The sequence below is a fragment of the Columba livia genome, chromosome 2 (assembly GCF_036013475.1).
Source record: "Columba livia isolate bColLiv1 breed racing homer chromosome 2, bColLiv1.pat.W.v2, whole genome shotgun sequence".
Lineage (NCBI taxonomy): Eukaryota > Metazoa > Chordata > Aves > Columbiformes > Columbidae > Columba > Columba livia.
The window spans coordinates 20,721,033-20,735,520 of NC_088603.1; the positions used below are offsets into that span (position 1 = coordinate 20,721,033).

Here is a 14,488-nt window from a genome sequence, read left to right on the forward strand (position 1 = left end):
TGTTACAGAGGGACTGGCAGAACTGGAAGCTCAATGAAGCTACTTTCTGTGATAAAAGACTTCACATTTTGCTGTGTCTTTAATGTATTTCACCTTCAAGAAACTCTTTTCTCTCTCATCTTGCCACTTTGCATGGTTATTACTCAGTACCCATGTGGCTGATGGGTCTTCTAAATAGTGGGTTTTTCTTTCCTCTTTATAGCAGCCCTGTTCCAAACAAGTTTTCTACCAGCACCACTGGATCAGAACAACCTTCTCTGTCATTGCCTTCTGCAAAACTAATGGGCAGTTTTTAACTCTTTTTATTGTCTTACATCCATTGTTGTCTCTTGGTGTGCTCTTGCAGCACAGCCTACTGAGAAATCTTTCTGTCTCTTCCCATTGTTATCCTTTCTTCCCCCACCTCTCATCATCCTTGGTTGCCTGCCTTCATAGCAGATATCAGGGGAAACACTGAGTTAACCCAACCAACTGCTGACAGGGAAATCAGTAAAGCTAGAGTGGGAGAGAAAAGCAAAACATTAAATACTAATGTATTATGCCTCAGACAGTGCCAAATTCAGAGAATAATGGAGAGATTTTGATATCCTCATAACTATGGATTCCATAGTGCACTGGCTGAGATTAACCAGGATTCACAATTTCTGCAGCCTCTCTGCACACTCCAACTTAATTTTAAACAGTCTGTCAGGTTCCCACAAAAGCTATATTTTTTTTTTTTTTAATTTTGTGTTTTCATATTACGTCTGTGGTTGTTGGAGAACAGTTTATGGGCAAGAAGTGAGCTCTTGGAGATTCCAGCGTTTGATACGGAGTTTAGGAATGCATAATGCTCTGTGGTCTGTCTGTATTGTACGTCCACCTGTTTTGAAGAGAAGTTTCAGTAATTGCTTTGATCCATAAAGCCCTAAATATCTTGGTAGCTATTGCCTCCTTCACAGTCTTATATTGTTAGTTTGAGCAAGAGATCACCTACTGCAGAGCTGTGCTAGGAAACTTCAGTCAGGTTTTCTTCAGTGGAATCTCAAAAGTCACACCTTAGGGCAGAGGCAAATTATATTTGCAGAGTAGTTCTACACATTCCCCAGATGCAAAATAATATTCAGGCAGAAGTACTTTTCCTGATGTATCTACAGTAAGGATTTTGCTGAAATTAAAGTGCTGTAAAGTATCACAATTAACATTTCTAGATTAAGAGGACATCCAGATGATGTTTTTTTTTTAGAAGGAATATTAGCCCGTCAGGCCATTCCACTTGCACTTACCTATTCCTGCTTCAAATTTCTGGAATTTGGGCATGCTGGAAAGCTTGTACTAAGTGGGAATTTGTGGAGCTCAGCTTCTTGAGATAAGAATTTAAATGTACAGAAACGGGAAAATAGTTTTTCAGGAATGGAAACAAGGAGAGTTCAGCTACTTGTGGACAAGCTGTTAATTTGTTCTTATTTTCTCTGATTTTGATTACATTTGTAATGGTTCATCATTGAGCCTCAAGATATTAAAGATACTTTTTCAGAGACATTTGTCCTAAAAAGAACCAAAGGAGTTCAGTGGTGTTGTCTCTCTTCCCATTCTGCAGGTGGACTGATAAGGATTTTAAAGTAAGTTTAATGCCTTTTTTTTTAACTTAAGTGACTGGCACTGCAGAATTTCAATGGTTGTATAGTGGTTTTCCTAATTAATGATAGACATGTTGGAAATCTAGGAAAATATAGAAAATAATGTTGAAAACCTTTAATCACAATGAATAACAGTCCTTTACTTGATGTAAAAAAAAAAAAGATTATTGAGAAAAAGAGATCATATGAGAATATAGGCTTTGAGAAATTCCTTGCCTGTTGATCTCATAAAGCTTTTTGTAAAGGCAACCAGATTGAAATATCAGCTGTAACTTCACATGCTGTATTTGTTCATGCAAACCAAGGAGGCTCCAGGTTTGATGTGTGAAGGAGCATAGCTCAAGATCTCCCAGTCTCCCATATCTTTTACTTCCAAGATCTGGTATTTAGCTATTCTACCAGACTGGAGCCTTTCCCCTCCTTCCCTTTGTCCTTCTCCAGCTTCACCAAGAAAACTGAAGCTGAGCTTCTGTGTGTCTCCCATTCAGGTGATGCTCAGCATAAGACAAGAAATCTAGATGGTCACAACCAGTGTGCCCTCACAGCAAAGGTCCTTTTTGTCCTCTCAACTCTGTCTCTTCTCTGGAAGCAAGTGGTGTAACTTCCAGGTGAGACCGGAATTACAGACATCTTTGGCCAGTTTTGCCAGTGAGGTGTACTTATGTGTCTCTGACAGTCCTGCTTTCCTTTTTTACCTGGGACAGTCCTCTGCCAGCTTGGGGGTTGGTGACGTTCTCCTGAGACTCTCTGCTAACGTCTCACGGGGGTGGAGTGTGTTTCTCGGAATGGGATTCATCTCATGTTACCTTGTTATTTTAATTACAAAAATGCCAGGAAATGTAGAGGCACAGCTGCATTCTCATATGAATTCACTTAAACAATAAATCTGCATACTTGTTCCAAAGACTTTTAGTTGTCAGGGTGCAGGAGGCTAAACCTCTTGGAAGATCTGTGTGGCCAGCTTCAAATGCCATGCCAGCAGATTGTTGCATTAAGGGGAATCCCTTAGCTTGTGTGTAAGCCTAAAAATGAGGAGACATCCTGCTACTCTTTTTTATTTTATTTTATCACACAGGTTTCACTGCTAAACTGGGTCTACATTGTTTCATCTTCTATGTTCATTTTGCAAACCATTTTTTAGGGTCATATTAGGATTCTGCTTCACCAAACCAGGAGTAGTTTAAGTCTTGGTGCGTGTACTTAGTGCTGTAGGTATGACTTAGGACAGTTTTCCTGAAATGAACTGTAGAATATTGTTAACGTTTTTAGATTTTTCAGAAGCTTTCTTGCACTGACACGTAATGACTGTAGCATGTATGTGATGCGAAAACGGGATCAAATGTGATGATAGAAAGCATGGTTCATTTTATTCACATGCAGTCATGCAACCCTCACTTTTCTACAAGCAGACATATTTTAATTGTTAAGCAAAGTTTATTTATATTGGAGTCATTTCTCCAAATGACCCTGGCAATTTACAGTCCCCTGTAGCTAATAGCTTTCTGAATACAAACAGTGATGCCTGAACTCTGTAGGTGAATAAAGTAATGCTTTGCTGTGTGTTAAGAGGAATATTCAAGTATGCTTTTGTATGGTACTAAAAGCTATTTAATCTTTCTTATCAACATTTTACCTTCATGTCCTCATAGACATTCAGCAATTTTTTATTCTACTTTTGTTAGTGTGATCTCTTCTTAAGTTAGTTGCCCATTAGAAACATTGTTTAGTTTTCCCTTTGCTTTAATGACAATTCTTTTTAAAAAGAAGTCTGCTACCACATGGCTAGCAATAATCAGTCTCCCCAACCCCACACCCCCTTTTTTTTTTTTAACATACTTTCTTGATTTCATTAGTTTTTTATCTGGAAGCGAAGTTGAGAGAGTCATAGCTTATTGAAATGATGGTTTATAAAGACTCGGTATTTTAAACCAAATTTCTTTTTGGTATCCTGAAAGTCTTGTTCTTCTATAGCGTTTTGTCAACATCTCTGCTCTGTCTGTGCTTTCACACACAGATGCCTTCCACACTTCCCCCTCATACATCTGTAGCTTTGGCAGGTTGATTAGAAATGCTCTTAAGTCAGCACAAAGGAAATCAAGGCTTTTAAAATTCTCACTTTAAAAAAATTTTCTGGATTTTCTGACTCAGTCCTAATTCTGTAAATTTTGCTGGAATTTTTTTATGGAAGTGCAATGTTAGATAATAATGAATGATGAGTCCTCTGCTCTGTGGGAATCTGCTTGACAGAGTGTTAAAAAGTAACCTTAATAAAAATAAAGTGATAAAGGTGCTAATGGCCAATGTGGTGACAAGCTGTGGTGTTTGAAAAAACTATTTAAAAAACCCTAAATCATCATTTAATTCATCAGGCTTCTTAATTCTGAAATCTATAAGCAGGTCTTACATATATCAAGAGCACAACATCACAGGTAAATCTTGTTTTGCAGAACTGAGGGGAGATTTCTGCCCGTAAGCTTCACTTTGAAAACGTGCTTTAAGAAGAGAAACATTGATAGTGAGAGAGACCTCTGAGTAGTGAAAAAAACCTGTGGTATGTTTTTAAAGAGCAATGCTATTGTTAAATTTTGTCTGTAATAGACCTGCACATCAACATTTGTGCACACAACCAACCATTACGTAAGCTGTTTAGATCATTAAACTGGATATATGTAAGGTTCTACAGAAGGGATGCATGAACAAAGTATCATTCATCAGCATTCCATGGTAACTGTGTACTTCCTTCTGGCACCTTTACTGTTTCTTTTTTCTTAAAGGAAATGGGATAATTCAGGGCGGGCTAGTCCTTGATCAGAGAGGTGTAAAGTATCTTACATGAGTAACTTTTAATTTTTGTAATGGTCAATGCTAAGAAAATATTTTAGTATTAAAATTTCCATTACTAAGAAATATTCTTAAGAATTAAGAAAATGTTCATTAAGAAACTTTTTTTGATAATTGAAAGCTGTATAACTGGATTTTAGTAGCCAACTTTAACCTATATCAGGACAGTTTATAAATTTAACAGGTGACAGCTTTTTAAATAAGTTCCTTAGTCAATATGGGTGACTTGATGCCAATTCTCACCCTGATAGAGGAGAAGAATTAACTGGCAATTAAAAAATGAGCAGTTATTATGGCTATGATCTGATTAAAGTACTTATATGTGAGCAGATCATGATTCCAGGCAGTACTGTGTTTATTTGGACCTTTAAAAGGCTCTATTTGCAAAGCTTAAAGTAATTAACTTAAGGGTAGTATAACTCTAAACAAACAGTAATATAAATATGAAAAGCAAAGTTAAACTGCACAGCATTGGTCGTGGTTAAGAAGTGGTATTCACAATGGACCTCAGAAAGGGGATAAAGAAAAAATGACACAAGTTTGTGATGATTTTAAGTTATTCAAGTTAGAGCAAGAGTAGAATGTGAAAAGACTTTGTAAAAGTAACTGAACAATGAAATAAAAAATGAGATTAAAAGTGAAGATAAATGCATTCATATGGCTTATGTTTATAAAATAATGGCCTTTGAACTGACCATTACCTCTCATTAGCTATTTCTGTGAAGACACTGTCTTTGTGCTTAATAACAGTCAAAAAAGCAATTCAAACCCTAGAAAGAAATAGGAAAATAAAGGAAAACAAAAGAAAAAAAAAACTTGATTATACCTCTAAGGAAATCCTTTTCCACTCATACTTTGAAAAATGTTTTTGGTTTTGGCACCTTCAAAAAGAATAAAGTTTCTGGAAGGTCACCAAGGATGATCAGATTCAGTGGGAGGACTGAATGAGTCTAGGCTTAGGAGTCTTCAACCTGGATAAAAGATGTTTAAGATTTTGGAAAGCTGTTGTAGAAAGGTCTACAAAATCATTGTAGAGAGCTTAGCCAGGGAGTGACTGCTCTCCCTGTCTTCTAATGCAAGAACTAGGAACAAACAAATGAAGCTCATCAGAAGCAAGCAAGAAGGTGCTTCTTTGTGGAAAGTATTAAATGATGGATTTTTGTACTAGAAGATTATGTGAGTGCAAAAAGTTTAGATTAATTCGAGGACAGGGCAAGCATTGGGAAGAAAAATCCACTGTGGAATGAGACAAGCCAGCCCAGGCTCAGGAAATACACCAGACTGGAAACAGTGGGAGTCAGGGAGTGTGTAAGTGGGGGAAGTATCATATATGTTTACCCTGTCCTTACTGCTTCCTACTAATGCTTGTGGCCATTCTTGGATAAAGAACTCATGGCCAGATGGACCCTTGGTCTGAGCCAGTAACAGAGACTCTTAAATTATTTCTTAATATAGAAACAGTGATAAAACTTTTCTATAAAATATTTTAATAAAAATATTAAATGTTAAACATTTATATAATAGATGGAAAGAAGTTGGTGCTGACTGTAACTTACTAGGTAAATAAGAAGGATATAGAAAGGTGAAAGAGTCCATTATAAATAGCTAACAGTTAAAAATAATAAAGCTTTTAAAAATAAAGGATCATTATAAAATGTAGTTTTTAGCCATAACCAAGATAACTTCTGCCAATGTAATCTTATTTCAAATCAATGGAATGCAGTTTCTAATCTGATCCTTTCCAATTTGTCTTAGCACTTTGCATGTTGAATTTGTATTTAAAATCAGTAAGCTCTTATTTTACATCTGGGATTTAGGCTTTTTAAAGTTACCACTAGGAGATATAAAAACTTACAGTGTTTTTGGAGTGAAGCAGAATGATGTGTCCATCCCACTTCCTCAAGATCTTTGAAACTGGACCACATGACTGTTTAAAAGAAGGTTTGTTGCGTGTGATTAGTGGGGCATATGTTAGATGGCTAACTGGCAGGTTGCAAGATGTAGTTATTACCATGGGGTTATCTCAAATGGGGTTGCTTTTAGTAGTTTCCCCAGAGGCTAGTCCTTGGTCAAAGACTTTGAATATTTTTACTGGTACTCTAGTGAGATTAAATATTTTCTGGTGAGTTATGCAGATACAAAGTTAAATAATACCAGAAGTAAAAGGAAATTTGTTGACTTTCAACAAGTACAATTACAGAGTGATTTCACATTCTGGGTTAAATGGTCAAAATAAAAACCAACAACAACAACTTATTTTTCATAGTTGTAAAAGAACAGATTTATGAACTGGAAAGACAAATGCTACAGGATGAGAACTGGATTTGAAAACCAGAAAAATGTAGAATTCATTCCAGTTACTTGCTTCTCTTATTCTAGCATTGGGGAAAATGAGCTAAATCCTTAGAGGTACAGTGAGAACAGCACTGGCTGTAAGGAGGAGAATGCACTTAGCTGACGTTGAACAGAATCAGAACTGGTAATTGAGTGTTGTGTCCTCGTGGTGAGGTGGATTTGGAATGCCTGGGTAGAGTTCAAAGGAGGACAACAGAAATGATCTTGAGGATTGTAAAATCAATGTTAAGCTTTTGGAGTGCCAGCTATTCATTCAACTGTGAGAAAGCAATGGTTTTAGTACTGTGTATAGATGTTTGCACAAGGAAAAGATACCAGAAAATGTGGGACTCAACAGCAGTCCTGACAGAGATATAAGGTCTTGGCGCTGTGGATTTAAATAACTTGTAGCCTCCTAAAATGAAAATGAACAAAAGAAACAGCTGTTCAAAGTAATTACCTTGCCCAGCTTTACTGTGGTAGGTAACCCTATATTTTTGTCCTTAGATCACTTTCTCTTTTGACTTTGTGATTGACTTGTGACATAGTTACAAATACTATAAGTGTGCTGACCAGTGTAACAGCAGCTGGGCTGGTTGTGTTGTTTGTTGCAAATGGAGCAATTTTTTTTTTTTATTGAGCAGTATTTGTGGAATTCCAGTGGATGCATGTTGATTATAGTATGCTGCTTGTCATTTATGTTCTGTTGTAAGGAGTGGTAAATATTGCAGAGCAACTTTGAGAATATATAAATATTTGAGGTTTGTTATGATTTTCTTAGGTCCTGGGTAATTGCTTTTGTCCAGTTATTTTTCCCTTATTATGTACTGGTAAGATTCCTTAGATCAGTGAATAGTGCATTCCTTGTTATCTTGGCTAAGATATATTAATCAATAAAGCAAAGAAATTGTGAATAAAGAGATACAAATCAGCTTGGTATTTCTATGATATGTTCTTATATGTTGTCATATTATTTTATCTTTCTTACACAAGCAAAGCAGACATATTATTGTGAAATACCACTTTATTTTCTCATTCACTGTTACCCTTACTTTTTAATAAGTTTTTAGTATTTCAGCATTTAGGTTATTACAGCTACCCATTTCCCATGATAAAGTCAGTTCCTGGAACAATCAAGCAAATAGAAAACCTACTAATATCATGCTTGATTGTGAGTTGAGATGTAGATACTTAAATAGGGAAAACAGTAAAATGATATGCAAGGTGGGCAGTTTCAGTTCTGATGGATACACTTGAAAAGCTCAACAAATTAGACAAGGTTTGGAGAAATGCTAAAGGATTGCTCTGATTTTAGTCTGTAGAGAGGGTAGTTCTTTTTTTGTTGTTGCTGAATAAAATACTGAAAATATTTCATGATTTTGAGGGAACTCATGAAGAAAGATGATGTTTGACTGGAGAAAGGAATTGGATGTGTTAAAGCAAAACCAAGATCTAGTGTCAGGAAGATGAATCTAAGTTAGAAATAACAGTATACATTTTCAAGTGTAAAGATGGGAGATTGTCAGTGAAAGTTAATATTTGCTGTTGCTAAGGCTGAGTCACGCTTATGTTTCTCTGACCAAAAGCTCATCTTTTACAGCACTTTGGAGATTCATGGCAAGAAAACTGGTCAAATTGTTATGGAGCAGGTAGATTGAAGAAGGGTTTGACTGCACTTGTCAGGAGTTCAGGGTGGCAAAGAACAAAATGGATAGAAGTGAACCATTTACTAATCTGCAGGGTTGATTGTGCATACAAGGCTGCTGGTTGACCAGAAGGATGCATTTCAGGCTGCAGTGTGACAGACACCAAACATTACTTTGGTGTTTGAAGAGGGGTTACTACTGTCTGCCCTGACAGTGCCAGATACGTTCCCATCTGTCTGTGCTGCAAGTTAACACTTGTGAGTCATGTGGCAAGAAGGAGAGAGGACAGAATTGTTCTTTTAAGTGACAAGTGAATTAAGTGAATTCTGAAACTTCACTCATATGTTTGATATTAGCTAGGAGGAGCTAGGGAGCTGATGGAGGTGGGTAGCAAAAGTACTCCTCATACTGCTGAAAGTGATTTAAGAGGCCTCATGCAAAATGTTTAGCTGATTTAATTAAATTAGGTCTTACTTCAGTTAAATACAATTGCTGTGCATCTGGAGAAAGTTTAACCAGAGGCAAGGCTGAAGAAAATGATGTAGTCCCCTTCTGCAGGAGGCTGGGGGGCATAAGAGGCGTATCAGACAGATATTTAAAAGTTTTCTGCCTTTAGTGCTCCTCCACCCTTAATGTTCATCCTTGATTCTGCTGTTGTGAGAACTTGTTTTAATGCCTTCAGAATTTTGGTTCAAGCTGTGCCTAAAGTGTGGTGCAGCACAGTGCACAAAATTAATGCTGAATGAGAGAAATGTGTCCCCTCACATAGGCTATTCAGCAAATTCTCCGGAAATGTGATCCAGTCTTTTTTCATTCACATGCAAACAGGCTAAATGTGGATCCCACTTCATAAAGACTGTGTATCCTTAAGAGTTTTCTAGTGGCTGAAAATGAATGGCCTTTCTCCTGCCTCTCTCACTTAAACAAAATTCTGCCTCAGCGTGGAAGTGGAGTTCCCTGATACATGCACTGAGAGCACCTCGAAGTAACAGAAAACTTCCTGGTTTGGACATTTCTGCAACTTCAAATGCCTTTACGGCTTGCAAACACCAGCTTTGTAATGGGGATGTTCAGTACATCAGTGTAACTGCTGCTCATGACTACAGGTAATGTAGAGCTGTGTGGGTGTCTGAGGCTGGAGTTCTGCAGGCGATGGAGACCAAGACATGGGAGAGGATAAAATTGTACTCTGTAGCAAAGTTATTAAGGATCATTAAGGATTTCAAAGTGCTTTAGAGGTGTAAGTACGTTTTCAAAACAATTCCTAGTTATTTGTGTTCAGAAAAAAATAGAATCACAAATATTTGCTGATTGCTTCAAGTTACAGAAGGAGCCTGTAGTAAAGTTAAGAAGAATAATCAAATGGTAGTTTTTTGTTACATATGTTCATTTGTGCCTTTTTCCAGCTTCTCTTTAGTATTGAATTCTTCCATTCTGGTTACAGAAAACAACTCAGTTTTTCTACCTGAGTTTTTAAAATGACAGTTAAAAGAAAAAGGTAAACTTTAGGCAAAAGCACCCCTCTTTTAATAAATGGTGAAAATAAGGGAGATAAAAGACAACAGAAATAGAGGCTGAATGTTTTTCCACATCTCTAAGTGGTAAAAATGGAAATTTAAAAAAATGTTTACCAAAGACTGTATTAACACTGTTCCTTCTTGCAGTTTTTTTTTTTTTCCCCAGTGTCAGTTATAATAAAAAATAAAAATGAGAAGAATTTTAGTGTTTAATTTGTCAGTTCAAAGACAATATGTGAGATAATGCAGGAACTGTATTAAACTTCTTAAAGGAAAGTTATGCTGCAATTTCAGTGCATTTCACTACAGAGAAAAATTGTCCTATTATAATCTAGTTTTATGTGGATAATGGATGAAATTCATTTTACAGAGACTTTGTAATTTTGTTTTCATATATGAAATACCACTTTGTATATGCCTTTTGGCATTTTTCATGCAAATTACCTTTTCATCAAATGTGGCTTTTGTAGTACGAGCTCTGATTTTCAAAAGATTAACATTCAGAATAAATGGATGCATAAGTATTGAGTTTGTGCAATTAAAACACTCTCCATGAAGAGAGAGGAAGTGGTTTAAGAGTGTGCTGAGATGCTTATTGTGTTTATAACTGTTGCAATGACAATAGATGCTTGTGTTGACCCTCTGTTACCAATTTAATTGCTTGTAGGGAAATAAATTTTCCCTTAGAAAGCAATAAAGAAAATGTTTTTATAGAATCAGTGTCGAACAGTGAGACATCCATTGCGTTTTGTCCATAATGTAAAACATTCTCTCATAGAGACAAATATAAATCAATTAAGTTCCATGTGGTAGTGGCCGAGGCTATTAGTTTCTTGTGAATCAGAATCAGAAGTGGACATCAGGCCTCTATTTTCTGCACAGTCAGAGGATGCCTCTAATGTCCCTGCTGGTTGGCACTCTGGCTGTTTCATGCATGTTGCAAAATGCAAGTCATTATTTTGTGAATTATGTATAATCTACTAGTAGTTTGAATAAGTAGAATACGAGTGTTATATTTTTAGAGAGGCCTGTTTCTATGCATGCAGTCGACTCTCGATTATTAAAAATTATAGAGACATTTTCTACTATTACAATTATAGACTTTTTTTTCCCTTCATATTACCCAATTGGCATTTATAATTTCCTATTGCATACAGTTTTGCTCATAGTGTTTAGCACTGCTCTGGTGAGGAAATACACAGGGGTGGACAATTTTGCCTGTACTGTGAATTCTTTAGTACCTTGCATAAAGGCAAGTGCTTTACCTGCATGGAACTCATAGCAAGACTACATTAAAAAAGCTGGAAGGTATGAAAATAGATGTCTTGTATAATTCCTATGAGAAAATAATATTTTGCAAGATAAGGCAAAGTAGTTATATGCTGTAAGTTACTCTAAAGATGCTTGGACTATATTTTGTTCCTGCATACTTGTTGATATGATTATGGTTAAGTAGAAATCCTTGTAATTAAAGGTAATTTCATCTCTGCTGATGCATACAATGCTATATAAGAATATATACTTACATTGTGCTCTACTGACAGTGGTGGAAATCACTAGGGATGTGAAAAGTTGTGCAGAATTCCAGGCAGAATTAGAGCCATAAGTTCAGTTTCCTCTTTATGATTTTTTTTTTTTTTTTGAAGAAAATACTACAAAATGGATGGAAATAAATTGAAATTGCTGGAAAATATGAGAGCCACACCACAAGAAGTAAATTTCTCTGGTTCTTCCCCCAAGGAAAAACTCTGTAGTAATCAAGATGGACAAAATGAATATAAATTCCGCAGCCTTGGTGTTCTGTCTAGCAGTGCTGTGGCCTCTGCCATCACAGGTCAAAATTTATTAAATGATAACAAAATAAATGTAGATTAAGGCTTTTCATTTTTATATGTAATTACAGAAAAATGCCTTTGTGTATTTATGCTATATATTGTGATGCAGGAATTACTGTATGAAATCTTACAGGTTCTCATAGGCTGAAAGTTAAGAATATGTGTTGCAGTGGTTTCTTGGCTGAAAATTTATGATTTCAGGATTGGTTTCTTTTAAGTGTGACTCTGAATATTCTATGTTTATGCTTTATTTTGGGATAATTAGAACTATTATTTTTGGATTTGGTTTTGCCTAATCTCCCTGAGAAACATGGACCAGGCACAGCCCTGGATGGGCTATGGGAAAGGCTGGCGTAGGTCCAGAGGTGCAGGGATGGCGCGGAGGTCTTTGGAGAATTACTGTTGCAGCTGGCAGGGATTGCACATCTGAAGAACAAAAATCAGTGGGAAATCAGGCCTTCTCATTTCTGGGACTTGTGGAAAAATCAGTTAACTCCTAAGTTACCGGTACAAACTTTTGGTCATAATTCCAGTTTAATACATCTTTGCCTGGGAACCTGAGGTTTTCGGTACAATGTTTTCTCCAGTTTTAAGAGTTCTTGTATTTTTCCCTCCAGTTAGGTACATTGACAAGGTACCGCGAAAATGTATTTCGTTTCCATTACAGGCTGAAGTTTCAGCAGTCAGTTGAACAGCCTCCATATAAGTATTCTTTCATTATATTAATGCATGTTTACTGTATCCATTTATCATACCTGTTACCTCAGCCCAGGTTTAAGGCAGTTTCTTTTCTATTGCTCTTGTAAAGGTTTTTAGAACTTTGTTTAAAAGCACAGTGAAGGAAAAGCAATTACTTTGTACTGCACCTAAAACATCTCAAGCAAATATATAGAAAAGGAAAGTATAGTTTATATGTGCCTTTTCAGTAGCGTTAACCACGCCTTTCTAATCTTTTGAATTACGAATGAAATGGAATACATCTTTTGCAGTATTTAGTGACTTTATTAACCTTTCAATTGAGTTTAGCAGTCTGTGGTCACTTATTCAGTGTCATTTTGGCATCAGTTTGTGTTCTACAGAAAATGTCATTACCAGTGGCTCTCTTCCCTCAGAGAGTTGCCTAGAAGGGAAAGTAAGCCTGTATTATCACTTAAAGAAATTACAGTGATCACTATATAGTTTAGTATCAGTGTGCAGTAGTGAATATTGTATACAGTCCAGATTTGTTTTTCTTGGAGAAAGCTTGAAACAGATCCTGTTACTAAAGGGAAGGACTAGACTGCTTTTTGGGCAATGCCTGTTACTTATATGTAATTGGTTCTGTGGAATATTAATAAAACTGCACCTCCTACTTGGGTGTTCCAAAACCGCTGACATTATAGTTTCTGAAATTAAACAGCACTTTTGAGACCTGCAGTTTACAGATCTTCATTTTGAATTTAACTTTTGTGACATTTCTTAGTTTGAGCTGGGAGATTTTTTTATATATATATTTCATGGGGGGAAAAACATGTAGCAGGAATTGGTTTCATATGCCACTGATTGTATGGAAAAATGTTTCAAAAATGGAATGTAGTCAGCAGAGACACGAGATTTATTCTTCTTACTTTAGTACATAAAGAATATCTTCCTTTTGCCTTGTTTTTTCAAGGACACCAGTAAAATGCTGAGGAGGCAGAGAACTAAGAATCGTTTTGTTCCATCTTCCCCTTTTTTTTTTTTAAATATTTTTTTTATTCTTTCCATGGACTTCATAGAAGTTTAGAAATATAAAAGGTGAGTGAGGGAAAATTTGTTTCACATCTAAAACAGAGTTAGGACAGTATATTAAAAAAAGATCCCACACTGGTAGGTAACGGAAGGCATACAGACGAACTCTGTGCTCTGGCATGTTTTGAATACAGCTATAACTTTGAATTTTGTGTACTGTTGGCCAGAATAAAACACTGGGAAAGAGGAAGCACAGTCCTGTGTTCTAGGACTCAGATATGTTTGCTGGTCTTCCATGGACTTTTCTGTGACCTTAGACAACTCATAATCTTCCTAGATTAGGAAAAACACCCATCTGATACAGAATCTGCTGTTCACATCTAAGAGGAGTTGGCATCCTATGACGAGGAATGCTATAGACGTGTAAATGAATTATTGTGCTTTCATGTTTATTCTTAGCAGAACCCAAATGGTGCAGTACAATTACAGAGTACAGAAGATAAATAGTGGTGAAGTCGAGGATTTGATAAAGGCTGACATCAACTTAGAATATGAGCTGTTCAGTGGAGAGGGAGTTTTGGAAGCTCCTAAGACCTAGCGCAGTGGAGACCTAATTGCAGATCGAAATCACTCAGCAATGTCTCAATAGATTCTGAAAGCATAGTTTGCAATTCAGCCAGACAGTATGATATCAATTAAGAAGAATATAAACATAGATAGAGAACTGGGGATGCCAAAGGAGAAAAATTAACCATATCCAGAGATACTGTAGTGATCTGATGACATTGAAGTATTCTTGATTCATAGCCTTCAGACTTGATTTTTTTATTTAATGGACAGAAAGAAACAGGAGAGTAGTTAATGAAAGACTGAGAGAGGAAGCAGGGAGAGAGAGCTGGAGGAAGACAAAAGCTATTGGGCTAGAATTAGATTAATGTGATCCTGGTCTCTTCCTGTCCTAATGCTGCATTTGTGCATTCTAATAG

General features: G+C 36.3%; 1 protein-coding gene across 23 annotated transcripts in view; it reads left to right on the forward strand.

Annotated features, from left to right (window-relative positions):
- NEBL (nebulette) overlaps positions 1 to 14,488 on the forward strand; it is a 253,116-nt gene that overhangs the window by 124,879 nt on the left and 113,749 nt on the right. For 16 of the 23 annotated variants that reach the window (XM_065050813.1, XM_065050833.1, XM_065050829.1 and 13 more), the window contains one exon: positions 1 to 14,488. This exon is cut by the window's left edge; it is cut by the window's right edge. The exons of the other annotated variants lie outside the window; for them this stretch is intronic. The gene's annotated coding sequence lies outside the window, so the exon portion shown is untranslated. 23 annotated transcript variants of the gene reach the window in all.